General features: G+C 46.7%; 1 protein-coding gene across 1 annotated transcript in view; it reads right to left on the minus strand.

Moving 5' to 3' along the window:
• The window catches only part of DSP (desmoplakin), a 99,945-nt gene extending 88,925 nt beyond the window's left edge, over positions 1-11,020 (minus strand). Inside the window, exon 1 of the mRNA XM_082848336.1 lies at positions 10,931-11,020. The gene's annotated coding sequence lies outside the window, so the exon portion shown is untranslated. The remainder of the gene's footprint in view (positions 1-10,930) is intronic.
• Between the last annotated feature and the right edge of the window lie 922 nt (positions 11,021-11,942).

An 11,942-nucleotide genomic window follows, 5' to 3' on the forward strand; every position in this document is an offset into this window, starting at 1 on the left:
TTATGTTTTAAAAACAGCATCTTTTATCAGATTATAAAATTAGTACTGTTCATTACAAAATTCTAAAATATGAAGAGAGCCATAGATGAGTCCCACTGTAAAGCAAAGTCTCATTTTAAATAATGTCAGCAACCACACCTCCTCCCCCTAACTACTCTGAGAAGTTTAGATTACGTATACCGAATTTTCTAAAGCCAGGCACACCTGAGATATGTTTTGGTCAGGGACCTGCCCATTTGCAATCACTTCTTCCAGGAGATTCCGTGAGAGTCACTCATTTACAGACATTTCCTGCTTATGTCTAAAAACCACTTTGTGAGTCATGGCCATTTACTCACCTCCATCGCTGTGTGTTGTCAGGTGTGTGATGGCAAACCTGCTGCCTGACATTCTGTAACTGCCCCGCCCCAGGGAGCTGGGGCTCACGGGCAGTGGTCCCCCTCCCACCATGGAAGTGCAGGGAGAAACACCTGCTCCTCTCAACCTTGGGTCGGTGAATGATGTGGACCTGCCAATGACAAATGAGGCTTCTTCTGACTCATCCGTGCACAAAGCTGCTTTATCTCCCTCTTCTCACCCTTGTGCCCTGCCCAGCCTTTCCTTCAGACAAGCCAGGGACGGAAATGAAAGTGGGCACCCTGGGCCCAGAGAGCTAGGAGGCTGCTGAATCAGGAGCCCGCCAGCCCTGCAGCAATGGCCCCAGTAAACGCCTCATGCCTGGGCCACGCCTCTCATTGGGGACCGCAGAGTCCTTAAAGTGCTGGCTCATGAGTCCCAGGCAGGCCCTGGGAAATGACTGGGCTATTTTCAAAGTCTGGGAAGCTAAGGCACAGTGGGGTCACGGTCATGATGGACATCACACAAGAAGATGATTCAGCGAGAACTTGGGACTTCCATGTTATTTTTAACCCTTCCTCCCCCACCTTTTTTCCTGATATTTTCTGGAATCGAACTCGTATTTTCAATGGATGGGGAAAGGAAATAACAACTTTGGACAAAATATAATCTACAAACAGCAATCCAGTGCTTTAGGACAGCCCAGAGAATCTCTGTGTGGCTTTTAGAATAGCTTTGCTTCCTGAACTCTCCCGGGAGCGTCTCCCCTTTCTGAAAGCTTTATTTCTTACAATGCCAATGTCTTTTAGAAGGCAGTCACCTCAGGTTTTAAGATGGTTTCTCAGATTTTGATGTGCAGAAAAATCACCTGGAGATTGTATTAAAATGCGGAATCTGGGGCTTCCCTAGTGACGCAGTGGTTAAGAATCCGCCTGCCAACGCAGGGGACACGGGTTCGATCCCTGGTCCGGGAAGATCCCACATGCCACGGAGCAACTAAGCCCGTGCGCCACAACTACTGAGCCTGCACGCCACAACTACTGAGCCCACGTGCCTAGAGCTCCGCAACAAGAGAAGCCACGACAATGAGAAGCCCGCGCACCACAACGAAGAGTAGCCCCCGCTCACCACAGCTAGAGAAAGCCCATGCGCACAGCAACGAAGACCCAATGCAGCCAAAAATAAATAAATAAAATAAATTTAAAAAAGAAAAAAATGCAGAATCTGATCCGATAGACCTGGGTGGGGCCTGAGCCTCTGGATTTCTAATAAACTCTCAGCTGCTGCTGGCGGTCCAGTGATTACACTTTGAGTAGCAGGGGGCCAGCCAGAGAAAGCCACCTGTGGACACTGCCCTCTTGAAAAATAAGACTTAGAGCACATCCATGGCTTCCCTCAACACCAACTTTCTGGGAGCTTAATTGTCTGAGTCTTTAATTATTCTGAGTTTAATTATCTTGACTCTTAAGAGTCTGATTTGCAAACCATGCTCATGTTAGCCCATCACAGCACTGGATGGAGGTAAGGAAGTCATGGTTGTTTAAAGCCTGTACAAACTAGGGAGATGGTTTTATCTCTGATCGTACTTAACATAGTTAATAGACATGCTCCTTCGAAGAGTACTACCAGGTAAAATTGTTTGCTAAGCAACATTCCAATGCAATAGACTGAAAAAGAGATTAAATTAATAGGAGGTCATTTGAGAGTGAAGGGAAAAATTACCTTTCAAACCAGCCATCCAGTGCATCTCAAGAACATAGTCCAGGCACATAAGAGGTTTTACTACATACATTTAACAGTATCTGAAATGACCTTTCACCTCTGTCAAGTTATTCATGTGCCCAGTGGTTGTCATGGCAACGCTGATAACCAGCAGTGGCTTCTCAACACCTATGGAATGCCAGAGTCATCCGAGCAGTCTCATTTTCTAGTCTTCCAGTCTGCCACCCTATAAACTAAGAGACAGTTGAGGCCCTAGGGCACAATTTCTAAGTAATTAGGTGTACTGCAGAGTCAAGGACCTTCCCAGACCTGAAACTTCCACCCACAGCCTCCAGGACCAGGAGACAGTCACCCAGGGAGGAACCTTGCCTGTGCTCTTCTGGCCCAGACAGCAAGGACAGAGACAAACGTGCGTCTGCTAACATCTACTGCCCACCAGCACCTTGGCCCGCGCCTCGCTGAGGGGAGGAGGGTGGAGATGGTGACAGCAGCGTGCCCAGCATGCTCCACTCCCCGAGTCCCCCCCCGCTCCCCCTGCTCCAGCTTCCCCTAGACAGCAGACTTTCACTCTGTCCACAAATTCCTACAGCCTGACAACATAAAACTTGCACTCACCTTTTTCTTTAATATTGGGAGATATTTCAAATGTACTGAAAAGTACAGATGATTTTGCAAATATGGATATACTAGCTTTATCAATTATCGACATTAAATATTTTTGACAGAAACAAATGTCCAGGTAGAGTTGATATTCCCTGAGTACTTGTACCCAATCCTTTCTCTCCTTCTTCCCAGAGCTTTGCTATTTGTCATTCCCATGCATATTTTACATCAAGACTTCATATGTTAGTCATAATACAAATATGTTATGTTTTGCATGGCTTTATACAAATGGCATCCCACTATATGCAGCTTAAAACATTTTTTTTCACTGAAAATTATGTTTATGAGATGTATCCATGTTGACACATGTAACTCTAATTTATCCATTTTAATTTGCTGTATAGTATTCCACTGCATGAATAAAACCAATTATTTACCTACTCTCCTGTTCATGGGTACTGAAGTTGCTTGAAATTTTCTCTTACAGATAAAGTTGCCATGAACATACTTGTAAAGTCCCCTTGTGTGCGTGTCCTAGATTCATTACCTAGAAGTAGGGATGCTGGGACACAGAATAGCACAGCTTTCCTTTTACTAGATGCTTCCAATTTGCTTTCCAAAGTATACCAGCTTACAATTCCACCAGCAGTGGGGAGAGTTCCTATCTTTCCACATCTTCACCAACACACAGAATAATCAGACTTTTTAGTTTCTGCTCATCTAGCAGGAATAAAATGGTATATTCCTCCCTCTTTAAAAACAGCCTCTTGAGATATAATTCATAGACCATACAATTCATCCATTTAACGTGTACAATCTGATGGCTCTGAGTTTATTTACAGAGGTGAGCATCCACCACCACAATCAATTGTAAAATATTTTCATTGCCCCAGAAAGAAATCCAGTTCCTTTAGTTGTCACCCCCATACCTCCCTCCCCATCTCCCCAGGCCTAGGCAACCACTGACCTACTTTCTGTCCCTATAGATTTATCTGTTCTGGACCTTTCATATAAGAAGGAACGACATTTTCTTTCTTTTCACAAATTCCTACGACTTGACCACAAAACATTTTGCTTAGTGTTTTTCTGTAATTTGGGGAAAGATTCAATATGTGGTTGGTGCCCATTTTAATTTGTATTTCCCTAATTACTAGTAATTCTGACAATCTTCATATGCTTATTGGCCATTTGGGATTCTTCTTGAAAATGCCAATTTACATTCTTTTATCCATTTTTAAATAGGATCGCTTGCCTTCTCCTTGTTTAATTGTAGGACTTAGTTACATATTCTGTACAGGTGTCCTTTATCGGTTCAATATGTTGCAGATATTGTTGGAAGGCAATGCTCCCTGGATTTCTCAGTGTTCCCTGCACTGTCCAGACCTTTTGGAGCAGCAAATATTGACATGCTATAAACGTAGAAATGGTCTCCTTTCTCCCCAAACCCATTTTTCTCTTCATTTTCTAAAGGTGATAAACCCAGAGCCATTTGTTTACATTCCAAATGGTTGTAAAAACCCAGAGAACTTCCTCTCCTCTCCCCAGAGTGGAGTGGTTTAGGTTAGAGAGCAAAGGTCTCTCCCTCTACCTCCAGAGTGCAAGGGAGGGACAGATGTGCCGGCAGCAGCTATACCGGCTCTGAGAGCCATAATTCTCCAGCTCTTCCCTGTGCTATAAGCTCCTGGACCTGCAGGACACATCTGCCCTCACTGTGTTGCCTGCTGGGAATTGGCAGTAAGACTGATAATGTCAGCAAATCATTGGTCTCTTCTCTGATCCAGAAACCTCATGCCTCCAGTCAGGATACTAAATGAATAATAGATATAAAAACTTAACTGGTATCCTCTCCTGGTCTGAAGCTTATCTTTTCCCTTTGTTTATGCTGTCTTTTTTTTTTACATTGTAGTAAAATATACATACATAAAATTGACCACTTTAACCATTTTTTAGTGTAGGTTTCATTGGCATCAATAAAGTCACAATGTTATGCAACTCTCAACCCCATCTATTTCTAGAAATGTTTCATCTTCCAAAACTGAAACTCTGTACCCATTGAACACCAACTCCCTCCCCATCCCCCCTCCCCCAGCCCCCCTTCTACTTTCTGTCTCCATGAATTTGGCTACTCCGGGACCTCATATAAGTGGAATCACACAGTATCTGTCCTTCTGTGACTGGCTTAGTTCACTCAGCATAATGTCTTCAAGGTTCACCTATGTTGAGGCATATGTCAGAATCTCCTTCCTTTCTTTTTTGAAAATTCTGGTAAAATACACATAATAGGGAATTTACCATCTTAACCCTTTTTAAGTGTATAATTGAATGAAACTAAGTAGATTCACATTGTTGTATAACTATCACCACCATCCATCCCAGAACTCTTTTCATTTTGCAAAACTGAAACTCTGTATATCCATTAAACAATAACTCCTCATTCCTCCCTTTTTAAGGCTGAATAATATTATACCCATAGTATGTACACAACACATTTTGTTTATCCACGTATCTGTCAGTGGACACTGGGGTGTTTCCACATGTTCCCTATTGTGAATAATACTGCCATGAACATGTGTGTACAAGTATCTGAGTCCCTGCTTCGGTTACGCTTTTGATGAAAAAAAATTTTTTTAAGTTTTACTTTATTTTTTTTAAGGTTTTTTTGTTTGTTTTGATGTGGACCATTTTTAAAGCCTTTATTGAATTTGTTACAATACGGCTCCTGTTTTATGGCTACAAGGCATGTGGGATCTTAGCTCCCCAACCAGGGATCGAACCTACACCCTCAGCATTAGAAGGCAAAGTCTTAACCACTGGACCGCCAAGGAAGTCCCTTAAGTTTCAACTCATTCACTTTTTTCACCCTTTCCTTTATGGTCTGAGGGGTTTGTTTTGTTTTGTTTTTTATACCCCATGAAACATCATTTTTTGAGTATACTATGCTTGCTATAGCGGCCTGCCTGTTTCTGGTTCCTGTTGCCCTGAAATCAGAATGCTAAGGCTGTTCACCCCCAACCCAGGCTCTAGGCCAACGCTGCCCAAACCAAAGTAGACAGAGCCTGCTGGCTGGTTTCACACAAAACCGATTCCCTGGAGCCACTCATCGGACCCTTCTGTCTGCTCTCCTTAGGCCCAACCCCAGGCTCGGAGCTCCAGCCTACGTCTGGCTCCTCTTGGCCGAGTCCTGTCCACTCTCATTGGTTCTTCTAATGAATAATCATGTGCCTGAACTTAATCCCGGAGTCTGGGGCCTTGTTGTGTCCTGTGCCTGGTCCCCCAAACGCCCCCGAGGTCATCTGGTTGCCTGAGTTCCACTCAGCTGCTTGCTCCAGGGATCTTTCGTAACCCTCACCCCAGGCCAGGGAAGTCTTAGACGGCCAGGGTCTTGGGTCACTGCCTCTCCTCCATCGCTGTTTAGACTACAACCAGAGATACTTAACATTCTTCATGAAACCACACTGACCATTATTCATTCTGCCTTTTTTTAATGTGAAAATTAAATTAATAAAAGGAAAGCTAGGGCTTCCCTGGTGGCGCAGTGGTTGAGAGTCCGCCTGCCGATGCAGGGGACGCGGGTTCGTGCCCCGGTCCGGGAAGATCCCACATACCGCGGAGCGGCTGGGCCCGTGAGCCATGGCCGCTGAGCCTGCGCGTCCGGAGCCTGTGCTCCGCAACGGGAGAGGCCACAACAGTGAGAGGCCTGCGTACCGCCAAAAAAAAAAAAAAAAAAAAAAAAGGAAAGCTCACTAAAATGGAGTTGGGAGGCCAGAAAGGGGTGGTCTCACTACCGTACCACCCTGCATCATTACAGATCCCAACGGGAAGAAACTTCCCTTTTTTTTTTTTTTTTTTACCATGCTGCATGGCTTGCGGGCTCTTAGTTCCCCCACCAAGGATCAAGGCTCGAACCCGGGCCCCAGCAGTGAAAGTGCTGAGTCCTAACCACTGGACCTTGAGGAAATTCCCCGGAAGAGTCTTACCTTGCATCTCCGGCAGGAAGTCACACTTCTTTACTACCCAGCCGGAAGAAGAAAGATTTCTCCTCGCCTGGCAACAGCCCAGCCAATGAGAGACTGCCACAGCTCAGCCAATGGAAAGCCACTATACTTCGAACTCCCAGTTTCCTCCAGGACTGGAGGGCTCTTTATTACAGCGTCTAGCTCTGTTGTTTCCAGGGCCCTGATGCTCTGGTCCGGTCTAGGAGCCCCTTATCTCCACGTGGACCTCCTGGAATCTCTCCGTTGTATGCCTTGGCAGAGCTGCTGGGGCTATTCCCACTGTCAAGGACTCACTCAACAGAATTTTTTTTTTTTTTTTTTTTTGCGTTACGCGGGCCTCTCACTGCTGTGGGCTCTCCCGTTGCGGAGCACAGCTCTGGACGCGCAGGCTCAGCGGCCATGGCTCAAGGGCCCAGCCGCTCTGCGGCATGTGGGATCTTCCCGGACCGGGGCACGAACCCGCGTCCCCTGCATCGGCAGGCGGACTCTCAACCACTGCGCCACCAGGGAAGCCCAAGAAACATTTTTTTAGGTTTTTCTTTTTTTTTTTTTTGGTCCGGGCCATGCAGCTTATGGGATCTAAGTTCCCCAACCAGGGATCAAACCCATACCCGCTGCAGTGGAAGCGTGGAGCCCTAACCACTGAACCGCCAGGGAATTTCCTTCAACAAGATTTTAAACAAGTATTTATTGAGGCACTAACAGGTGGCCAGCCCTGAAGATGCAAAAGTAAATAAACAAAATAATTGAAATCAAGTTCTCAAAGGGTTCTTTGTACACCTGTGTTCACAGCAGCACTGTTCACAAAAGCCAAAAGGTGGAAGTAAGCCAAGTATCCATCAGTTGATGAATGGATAAACAAAATGTGGTCTATACACACAACGGGAAATCATTCGGCCTTAAAAAGGAAAATCTGGCATATTCTGCAAAATGGATGAACTGGAAGAAAGTATGCCAAGTGAAATATGCCAGTCACAAAAGGACAAATACTATATAATTCCGCTTAAATGAGGTGTCTCAAATTCATAGAGACAGAAGGTAGATGGTGGTTGTCAGGGATTGTGAAGAGGGAGGATGGAGGTTTAGTGTCATGGGGACAGGGGTTCGGTTTGGGGAGACAGATGGTGCTGATGGTTGTACAGCAACGTGAATGCACTTAATGCCACTGACCTGTGAGAACTGCAGAAACTCTCCACGTGAAAGACTCCATTCAAACCCCTCACTACGCGACCCGACCAAACTCTAGTAGGTCTTCTGGCAGCCTCTGCCCCCATCCCTGGGAAGCCCGCAGACCTCCCACGTCAGCGTTCTTCTCTGGAAAAACACAAAGCTGCCAAAAGAAATTTACCATTTGTTCCAGCCAACCCCTTACCGATAGGCCTCTGACCTCCCTTTCTTGGAGCATTTGCTGAAAAAAAAAAAACCCAAAACTTAACAATTGTAAATATTTCCTCTGTCCTTTTGAGATGTGTGTGTTTCTGCTACAACCCAGGACGATTTTTCTCAAAGACCTCAAAGCCATTCCTTTCTCTTTTTTTAAATTTAAATTTTATATTTTTATATATGCGGTTCAAAGCCATTCCTTTTAAGTGTCATCAAGAAGGACAGGGCCACTGGCTCCCATTCGCTGTAGGAGGGCAGAAGCCTCACTGAGAACTGCCGATTAGTGGACACAGCTGGCCTAATGGCGTTTACACTGACTAACTCTCTCACCAGCTTTTTTTTTTTCTTTTTTTTTGCGGTACGGGGGCCTCTCACTGTTGTGGCCTCTCCTGTTGCGGAGCACAGGCTCCGGACGCGCAGGCTCAGCGGCCATGGCTCACGGGCCCAGCCGCTCCGCGGCATGTGGGATCTTCCCGGACCGGGGCACGAACCCGCGTCCCCCGCATCGGCAGGCGGACTCGCAACCACTGCGCCACCGGGGAAGCCCTCACCAGCTTTTTGTAACGTTTCGCTGCCCTGACTCTACTCGAGCCCAGCCTGCCGCTCCCCTGCACTCCCGTTCTCCCTTGACAAGGCCCGGTCATCCCTGGCAGGTCGAGAGGCGCTCAGCTGTTTCCCCTTGATGTGGGAAAGCGTTTAACCAGATATGCTGTCTACTGAGAGAAGCCAGGTGCAGAGCTGCGGAATACCATCATTTGTTTAAAGGGGTGAGGGGAAAGTTTTATATACATATTTGCCTGTGTGCACAAAATCTGTGAAAGTCACGCAAGAAAGTACTATTGCTTTTTTTTTTTTTTTTTTTTTTTTTGCTGCCGTATGCGGGCCTCTCCCTGTTGTGGCCTCTTCCGTTGCGGAGCACAGGCTCCGGACGCGCAGGCTCAGCGGCCATGGCTCACGGGCCCAGCCGCTCCGCGGCATGTGGGATCTTCCCGGACGGGGGCACGAACCCGTGTCCCCTGCATCGGCAGGCGGACTCTCAACCACTGCGCCATCAGGGAAGTCCGGTACTATTGCTTTTAAAGTTTACATTTGGAGAGGGGAATTGAGTAGCTGGGGAGATGAAGGGGAGTGAGATATCCTTTCAGATCTTTTGAATCTTGAAACATGTGACTAATAATATTATTTCCAGGGGGAAAAAGTTTAAATAGAAACAAAACAGAATGAGTAGGGCCAAAATTGAGAAGGGAAGTCACAGAAATGCAAAATTCTTTTATCTTTTTAATTGAGATATAATTCACATATCTTGAAATTCACCATTTTAAAGTGTACAATTCAGTGATTTTTAGTATACACAGAAAGTTGCGCAACCATCACCACTGTCTAATTCTGGAACTTTTTCATCACTCCAGAGGGAAACCCCTTATCTGTTAGCAGTCACTCCCCATGTCCCCTCCCCCGAGTCCTTGGTAACCGTTAACCTGCTTTCTGTCTCTGGATCTGCCACCTATGGACATTTCAGGTAAATGAGATCATACGATATGTGGTTCTTTTCGACTGGCTTCTTTCACTCAGCAAAATGTCTTCAGGGTTCATCCATGTGGTAGCATGTGTCAGAATTTCATTCCTTTTTACTGCTGAAAAGTATTCCATGGTACGGACATACCTATTTTGTTTACCCACTGATGGACAGCTGGGTTGTTTCCACTTTTGGGCTATCATGAATAATGCTGCAGAAGTGCAAAATCTGATCTATACTAAAGTCCAAGATTTCCTAATACTCAATATAAAAGCTGGGCAGCGTGTCCAGCTACAAAGTGGATGTTTTCTGTACGCATTTTAATACACATTTACAATACATTCTGGCGCAACTGTGAAAAGGTCAAAATTTCATTTAAGTCAAATCTTCCCTTTCCCATCCCTTGCATTCTCACCCACCTGCCTTGTTTCTTCTGTCCTTTCCTTCCCTCCTCTGTCTGCTGCTACCCTCTCTCTCTCAGAATTCCCAGTCCCTCCCCCTTCTCCCTCCCGAATAACTAACCTTTCTTCCTTTACTGGGCATTTTTTCATTCCCCCTCTTTGCCAACATGTACAATCATCGTTTCCAACTTAATTCAACCTGGAAAAAAAATCTAAAAGCTGGCACCCGGGAGCTTTCTTTGAATAGTCACATTTGCCATTAGCGCTTTATCTGCAGGCCAAGAGGTTTGCTGAAACCCGTGCTGCTCCCGCAAGTGTGAACTGTGGTCTTTTTAAGCCCAGGTTTACTGAGCTCCAGAGACTCTCGTAACAGAGATTACGATCAGCAGCGGCTGGACAGTGTTTGGCTGCAGATAAGATCTGGAGAAGCAGGAGGGAGGTCTCACACACACACCCACACACACACCCTCAAGAGCAACCTCTGTGCCTGGAGTCTCTCCTGGGAGTCAGAGTAAACGCCAAAGATAAGGGCTCAGACTCTTCTGCTGCCATCTCTGTCCCTCCAGCCTCCAGAGAGAATTCCTAGGAAGATAGGCCTTGTTTACCAGAGAGGCGTCCTTGGGAGTCAAAGATCAGAGCTTCAGGTCAATCCTTGCTCAGAAGCTTAGGTCATCCTCGTAAAACCTGAATAAAACTTGTTTGGAGTTTTAAATTATGTCATTGTCCCCTCAGTGGCTAAAATGCTCTTTAGGGGAACACAGACACATCTCTCTTTAAACTGTATCCCTGCCTCTGTATTCGCCCTGTGGGAGCGGCCAGCATCCTACCCCCCGGACTCCTGTCACAGTGCTCACTGCTCTCTGCCCCCTCCCCTCGCCCTGTCCCCTCATCCCACACAGCGACCCAGGCTGACCTCTGCCCCACATCTCCCTGTCAGTCCCCCTACCCCTCTCTGCCCCCCCCCCCCCCGGCACCTGGTACGAGCAGGACAACATCTCGAGCCTCAGCCTGATGCACGGACACGTAGAACGTGGCCCAGTGGGGTTCGCATCTGCCCATCACTGTTCTCTCCCCCAACGCCCTCTACCCCAGCCAGGCAGGTTGACTCACTCTCTCCTCTGAGCACCCCAAGCGCTTTCCAGCCTCTGCTCAGACCACACTCTACTCTCTGTCCACAATGCTCTTTATTTCCTCATTCAACAAATATTTACAAAGTCCCCACGATGTGCCACGGTGGGACTTCACGGGGACGCAGCCAGTGAGGGCGGCAGGCAAGGATGCAGGCTGTTGCAAACGCAGTGTGAGCAGGGGTTTGCGGGGGGGACAGGGAAGAATGTCAGGCACACTTAACTTCGTGCTTTCAACAGCTGTTAGGGAGACAGAGTTACACCCATCCCAGAGCAGAGGAGGCCGAGGGCTAGCACACAGCAGAGGCCACTCTGCTGTATCTCGCTCCCAGGCCGTCTTCTCCACCAGCCTCCCCAGGCCAGACAGACCTAACAACAGAAGCTCCTACCTTCTGCTTTTCGTTTTGAGAACAATGGCCTGAGCCTCGTCTCGGCAGCGTTTTTAAACTTTGTGCGCGTGGCACCTCTCGTCTCCCCGGTTAGCTGTGTCCCTGTGGGCAGGGCAGAATTTCATATACACGATTTTGTGCAGGGTAGGCAGCCAATAAGTATCTGCTGAACGAATAAGTGAGTGAATGTACTCCTAGCACCTGATTATCTATCCCAAATCATCTGTCCAAAAAAATAGCTCCACAAAGCGGAGAGGATTGCTCTTCCCTGCTTTACGGGGCGTGCTGAATAGATTAATTCATTTGTGTCCCTCATGAGGCCTGAAATCTTCAGATCAAAAGTACTAAATCTTTAGCAGACTCACAGATATAGAACACAAACTAGTGATTACAAGTGGGGAGAAGGAAGGGGGGAGGGGCAAGATAGGGGTAGGAGTGTAAGAGGCACAAACTATTAGGTATAAAATAAG

The sequence above is a fragment of the Leucopleurus acutus genome (assembly GCF_964270905.1).
Source record: "Leucopleurus acutus genome assembly, chromosome: 10".
Lineage (NCBI taxonomy): Eukaryota > Metazoa > Chordata > Mammalia > Artiodactyla > Delphinidae > Leucopleurus > Leucopleurus acutus.